The 7,581-nt window shown below is 43.8% G+C and overlaps 1 pseudogene; it reads right to left on the minus strand.

The window, feature by feature from the left end:
* Positions 1-1,422: 1,422 nt before the first annotated feature.
* Positions 1,423-3,368, minus strand: LOC138081797 (polyadenylate-binding protein 4-like; annotated as a pseudogene).
* Positions 3,369-7,581: the final 4,213 nt, after the last annotated feature.

A 7,581-nucleotide genomic window follows, 5' to 3' on the forward strand; every position in this document is an offset into this window, starting at 1 on the left:
AACACCAGTCTGAAAGAGAACCCAGAATACTATCAGGTGGCACACCTCCTTGTTTATCTTGAGGTTCCTTCACTGTAGCCCAACCGAGCCACCAGTCCAATGACTCAGGGGGCTGGCAAGGTTGGCATCTCGCTGAAGCCTCCAGAAGTGTTGCAGAAACCAGTACTCGAGAAACCAAACACTACACTTGGAGAGTTGGAGAACTCAGGTTTATTATGCCAGCAGGCCCGGAGGAGTTGACATTCCAAGCCCTGAGCCCCAACAACGGGGTTAGAGAGTTTTTATGCATGACAGGCATGATTAAGCAGGTTTGCAGGGGCTGGATGATTGCAAAGAGCAGGACAAGGGTTAGTGAGATAAGTTCCAGTTCCTAGTATTGTGAGTCCCCACTTTCTGAGACTACATGATCCAGATTTTGCAAGGAGCAAGATGAGTTACATAGGCAAAAGGAGTAGGAGGTTATGTAAAATTTTAACTTTTCCTCTTCATGAGAAGGAGATAATGGTGTTAATGACTGGTTGTCAAGTAAAAAAGGTAACAACTAGTTGGATTACAGATATATTTTAAAAGTACGGCCATTGGACTTTCCAAAGGATTTGAAGTAAAGGTTAAGAGAAGTGAGAAACTAAGGAAAACTTTTAGATTTTTGTCTGAACAATAGGGTTAAGTTTGGTGCTATTTCAGCCATAGGAAGATATGGACAATTAGACTTACTGTTTTTCTTCTTTCAAATATCCTCAGGGTAAAGGGTGATAGCAGGCTGAATTAGTTAAAGGATCTTTTAGGGAGTCTTTAAAATAGATGAGAACCTCACCTGAGGATTTGGAACTGAAAGCATTGTCCTCTACTTTTAGGCTGGCTGCAAACATCTGAGACAGCAGGGAAAGATTACTGCTCACATTCGGCTACATTAACATTCAATAGTGCTATTATTTTGTTTTAAGAGGAATTTACTGATTCTAGTAATTAGGAAGTAGGTGGAGAAATCTGGCTTCAGTTACATTTGATTCCAAGAGCTCAAATTATGCCAATAGTTATCTCTCTTTCTCATTCATTATTATTTCCATTCTCTTTTTTAAATTCTCTTTTTTTTTTAAATGGAGATTTCTTTCTTTATTGAGAAACTTAAGACTTGGGCACATCAAATAAAACCAATTTCTTGGGGAAAAAAAATCAAAACCCACAATAGAAAAAAAAAAAGAAAAACTAACACTGTCTGAGCCATAGCAGAACCCAGAGAATACATTCTTTAAATTGAAAAATTCTAGGTGCTTCATAATTGACCTTTTGATACAAAATGAGCTATTAAATTTGCAAACGCGGTTCTTGGTGTTGAGGTCCATAGGACAAGCTAGGAAGTCTTCAAACCTTGAGCTGAATTCCATGAGGGTTTATTTGGCTTTTGAATCTGTTCATCCTTGTCTAAAAGGTAGCAGCAGCAACAACGCCCACTTTCTGAGCAGCTTCTTTCTTGGCATGATGAGCCTGAAGGACCGCCACAGCCTCATCCACCTGGGAGCAGAGAGACTCGGGGGAATCCAGCATGTGCAGCAGCTCTGAGCTGTCGATCTCCAGCAGCACCCCAGTTATCTTCCCAGCCAGGTTCGAGTGCATCGTCTGGATGAGTGGGGATAGACGTTCACCCAGCATCTGCTTCTGTTCCCGGGGCGGGGTGGGGGCGGGGGAGGTGCGTGCTGTGGCGAGCATGGAAGCAGTCAGCGGCTCCTGCCCCTGAAAGTGGACCATAGGCTAGGGTGCCTGCAGGGGCTGGATGGCAGGGTGAGGACTGTGGACGCTGGAGGCATATTTGTAAGGTGCAACAGTCCAAGGAGCAGTGGCAGCAACAGCGGTATGAGACGATAAGTTCTGTAAGAGGTTTAGGAACACCTCCAGACTGGCAGCTGTCAGTCAGCCCTTGCTGGGTGGTAGCAGCCCCACCAAAGTCCATAGCCAAGCAGTCAGGGCACTCAGACCCTACTCTCTGAGAGGTAGTAGGGAGGCCTCAAGAGGCTGGAGCATTACCAGTTGGAGCCAGATGGCGAAGAGCTGGATGAGGCCCAGACTGGTGTATAGCACTTGGCATTCCTTGGAAGCCTTGAGGTCTCCCACCTTGCTGCCAGCATGGATTAGGCCTCATCTGTGCTAACTGGTTAGATGTGTAACACAGAGATCTTCCCTAAATCTGTGGAACTGCTCGCACAAAGTAGACCCCAGCTGCAGGCAGGAACTGATTTAAGATGGCATTGGCGGGCAGTGCCTTCATCCCAGCCACCTGCTGCATATCCTAGTTGGTCAGGTGAGCCTTTCTCTCCTCCTTTCTCTGGGCCAGAGTCACATACAGTGGTTTGGAGCCCACCATGCATCCATTCATCTCTGTGACTGCTTTGGTTGCCTCTTCAGGGGATGAGAAGCAGACAAATCCAAATCCTTTGCTTCTCCCATCCTCCAGCATCACCTTAGGACTGGCCATTGATCCAAAAGGAGAAAACTCTTTCCTTAACTTCTCGTCATCGATGGTTTCATCCAAGTTCTTAATGTAGAGATTCACCCCCTGATAGCGACTAATCCTCTCCTGCTTCAGCTGTTCAAATTTTCGCTTTAACTCGGCCTGCCACTCCACTTTCTTTTGTGCACAGACAACGAAAATGACCTTCCCAGTTATTTCTTTTCCATTTATCTCTTCCACAGCCTTTGGATTTCCCACTGGGATCTCTCATCACCTTGACACTTAGGGTCTTACCAAACTGGCTAAATAGCTCTTTCAGATTTTCATCATCAACTTTTTCCCCGAAGTTTTTGATGTAAACATTGGTGAATTCCTTGGCTTTGGCTCCAAGTTCAGCTTCCCGCTCTTTTCTAGACTTGAATCTGCCCACAAACAAGTTGCGGTCACTGAGGAGCATGCCATTCATCTTCTCGACGGTCTTGTCGGCAGCCTTCTGGGTCTCAAAGTGGACAAAGGCATAACCCTTAGAGCCGTTTTCATCACACACCACCTTGCAGGACAGTAAGTTCCCCAAAGCAGAAGAAGTATCATAAAGTGCCTTGTCATCTATAGATTTGTCCAGGTTCTTGATGAAGACGTTTCCCACACCAGACTTTCTCAGAGATGGATCCCTCTGAGACCACATGATTTGGATCGGCTTTCCCTTAATTACATCAAAGTTCATGGTGTCCAAGGCAGGCTGCTGGAAGTTGACGTAGGCATAACCCAGGGAGCAGCGGTTTGTCATATAGCGGTAGACCCGGATGGACAGCACAGGCCCCGCAGGACTGAACTTTTCGTACAGCATGGCCTTGGTGATGTCTGAGTGCAGGTCACCCACGTACAGGGAGGCCATGGGGTAGATGCTGGCCGCAGCGTTCATCTCCCCAGTCCCCACCACCCTGAGCGGTGCCCACGGCAGCCTCCCGGACGTGCGTTTCTCTATAAATATAGGCCTCAGGCTCCCGGCAGTTTGAGATTACAGCAGCCCGGGGAAGAGGGAAACCAACCATTTGTTGGTGCTGACTCGGCAAACCCTGGGCAGCCCGAGCGCGCAGCTGCTTCCCACACAGGTCTGACGAAGGGCAGTGGGGACATGTAGTGCGTGGAGGCCGGCGCTCGGAGGGCGGCGGGCACGGGGCTGCCACGCGGTGCAACCAGGCGTTGGCGTGTGGACGCAGGCGCACGGGCGGCTCACCACTGGACCGACGGAAGGGGACCGACAGACTCCCAGGTGCAGCGGCGGGGCTGGCAGGCCAGAAGCCTGTGAAAGTGAGTTCCCCGCGCGTTTTCCAAAGATTCGTTTTTTTTTTTTTTTCTTTTTCTTTCTCTCTCTCGCTATTTTTAAATTTTAAAGCGTTTTCGGGCTTTTTGTCATCTTTTAATTTATTCATTTATTTTGCTTCAGGCTACTAGGCCCGAAAGTGGTGGAGGTTGCGGTGACCCGGGATGGAGAGCTCTTTTTTTCATTCTTACTAGGTTCTGTTTCCTGATGAATATCGCCTCTGTGATAATAAAAAGTTCTTGTGGAAATAAATTTACATTAATTATATTCCTTCTTTGTAATCATAAGTATTTTAGGAGAACACATACATACACATAAATAATCTTTGTTCTGATATTTTATTTAACCTTCCAAAAGACTTTTCTGGGTCCCACTTGTCTTAAGTATCCTTTCTGGAACAATATTGATCAATATTTCAGGAGTATTAAGATTGGCCTAGAATGAGAAATGTGCCCAGTTTTTGTCCAGGAAGAATGGAGCACCATGATTGAAACATCCACCCTTACTGTATAATGGCATGGAGGAAATTTTCCAAGTTTTCAAAGAAAAGGGAATTGAAAAGGACTGTTGGCAGCAAAATTACTATAACTACCACATGTATATAACATGTTTTCATAAAACTTTTTTTTCATATTTTTCTAATTATTTACTTCTCCCTGTCAAAAGAATAATTGAAGGAAAATGATACTGTTGTCTTTTTGATAGTTAAACATTTACTATGCTAAGTGAATGAATGTAAAGTGAATGAACCAATGAATGAATCATCATGATTCTTCCATTAAGAAGAAAGATAATACCAAAAATAACTATAACAACATATTTTTTACAGATGTATAGTCTATCTTACGTATTCTTTGGGAGACTAATTATTTTTCTTATAAAAAGAGATTTAAGCACATTCCCTGAAGGGTCTAAAGGAGAATAAAAAACCCAAACAATATTAGTAATATTAATAGAATTTGGACAAGAAAAAAATTGATGAACTATGATTTTTATTAGGTGAAAGCATGACATATCACTTGACTATCAAAAATTGCCATTTGCTTAATTTCCTATTAACTAGAAGAAATTAGCTCCTATTAAATGGATTTTCCTGGTAGCTCAGATGGCAAAGAATCTGCCTGCAATGTGGGAGACCTGGGTTAGATCCCTGGGTTGGGAAGATCCCCTGGAGGTGGGCATGGCAACCCACTCCAGTAGTCTTGCCTGGGGAATTCCAATGGACAAAGGAGCCTGGCAGGCTATACAGTCCATGTACACAACTGAATGACTAAGCACAGCACAGTTATTTCTTTAACTGCTTTTGTCAAGAAGATAATGTAAATCCCTAGAAATGATGCTATCGTTTATATAGTGTAGTATATTATATGGAGAAGGTAATGGCACCCCACTCCAGTACTCTTGCCTGGAAAATCCCGTGGACGGAGGAGCCTGGTGGGCTGCAGTCCATGAGGTCACAAAGAGTCCGACATGACTGAACGACTTCACTTTCACTTTTCACTTTCATGCGTTGGAGAAGGAAATGGCAACCCACTAAGTGTTCTTGCCTGGAGAATCCCAGGGATGGTGGAGCCTGGTGGGCTGCCGTCTATGGGGTTGCACAGAGTCAGATATGACTGAAGTGACTTAGCAGTAGCAGCAGCAGTATATTATAGGCATTTTTAATCGAGGAAGCACTGAATAACTAGTACATTTATTATTCTACATCTACATCTGTGTGCTCAAAAGTATCCAACACTTTGTGGCCCTGTTAGGTAGTTAGACTAGGAAAAAGAAGTTGAAAACGTCAATGGCTAAAAGACGAAGGGAGAAGCCTGCAAAAATGGAATAAAGGATGGTCAGAGAACCGGAGTGAGAATCTCAGGTGAAACAAACAGTCCTCCTGGCTAGCCCAATTTACACAGGGCAGGCTCAGGGGGAGGAGGAAAAATATATGAAAAGAGGAGCCAAAATTGAACCCCTCTTATTGTCTCTTCTTTTGTGTTGGCCTGCCTTCATGCCTCGAGGATGTATTTTCCTTTGCTTGCCAAATAAAACTGAGCTGAAATACTGGTTTGCTGTTTAAAACTGAGCTGTAACCTAGCTGTAACACTGGTCTGCCATTTCAAATTTTTGCTGTGGTGAGACAGAACTGAGGAAATTACACACTCCCCCGACAGCCCCATGAACAGTAGCCTGCCAGGTTCCTCTGCCTATGAAATTTTCCGGGTAAGAATACTAGAGTGAGGTGCCATTTCTTCCTCCAGGGGATCTCCTGGATCCAGGGACTGAACCCACATCTCCTGTCTCTCCTGCATTGGAAGGTGGACTCTTTACCACTAGTGCCACCTGGGAAACCTACACTTTTTATTAGCAAACTACAAAAAGAGTATTAAATCTGTCCTGTTGTTCCTTATGGAACTATCTCTACTAAGATTTTCATATTATCATACACATGCATTTGCCAAAGTTTTAGCCAAAGAAATATGTGACATACTATGTGATAGCTCAGTTGATAAAAAATCTGCCTGCAATGCAGGAGACCCTAGTTCAATTCCTGGGTTGGGAAGATCCCCTTAAGAAGGGGATAGGCTACCCACTCCAGCACTCTTGGGCTTCCCTTGTGGCTCAGCTGGTAAAGAATCTGCCTGTAATGCAGGAGACCTCGGTTCAATTCCTGGGTTGGGAAGATCCCTTGGAGAAGGGAACAACTACCCATTCCAGTATTCTGGCCTGGAGAATTCCATGACTGTACAGTCATGAGGTCGCAGAGTCAGATGTGACTGAATGACTTTTACTTTCATGTATATTATAAACTAGAAGTGAGTTTTTCCCCCAGTGAGGGTTCATTTAAATAATTTTTTTTTCCATCATAGGGGGCTTTTCTTTTTCTTTTGCAACATAGCTTGTGGTGAAGAAGCATTGGTGTCCACAGTCCCTGAAAGTGAAAAATGAAAGTGTTAGTTGCTCAGTCATTTCCAACTCTTTCCAACACCTTTGACTGTAGCCTGCCAGGCTCATCTGTCCATGGAATTCATCAGACAAGAATACTGGGTGGGTAGCCATTCTCCAGGGTATCTTCCCAGCCAGGGATGAAACCCTGGTCTCCTGCATTGCAGGCAGATTCTTTAGGTCTGAGCAAGGAGAGATAAAAAGCATTAGGGAAGAAATGAACACCTGCAGGAGTTGTTTTGTTTTGACTAAAGAGGCACTTTGATGTTCAGTGAGAGGGAGGAATATGCAAGCAAAAGAATGTAGACAGTGATTAAAACCATGTTTCTTTGCCAGTGGGGTTTCTATACATGTTTTATCACTGTTTCTGGATGTAAAACAAGAAGGTGTGCAACCTTTGCATCCCACTGCCACAGCATTAATCTCCCCCAGAATGAAGACAGAAGGTCCCAGTGTGTGGTACATAGAACAGATATATTTTAATAGGCCAGAGCTTGATGCTATCACAAACAATGGCATTTGCCAAGTTTAACTTGAAATAAAATCTAATCTTACAAATAACTGAAACAGAACAAAATGCATAAAGCATCTGTTTTCAAATTACTGTATTGTTTATAAATCAAATAAGCCACTTCTTAACTCAATCAACTTGTCCTTGTGAGTTAATGGGCTGTGATATCAATCTTATACTAAAATCTATTTTGAGGTGGTTCTTTTTGCTTTTAGCTCAATGCTGCTTCCCTAGAAAGGAGAGTTTATCTCCCAGAAATTTCCTTGGTCCTCACTTGTTCAGAAATCTTGCATGTGGTTTGGCAAGTATGTAATCACCTAGCCTAGCATATTTGAGGACATATCTGAGGGGTGTATTAGAAAGCTATCA

The sequence above is a fragment of the Capricornis sumatraensis genome, chromosome 7, assembly GCF_032405125.1.
Source record: "Capricornis sumatraensis isolate serow.1 chromosome 7, serow.2, whole genome shotgun sequence".
NCBI lineage: Eukaryota > Metazoa > Chordata > Mammalia > Artiodactyla > Bovidae > Capricornis > Capricornis sumatraensis.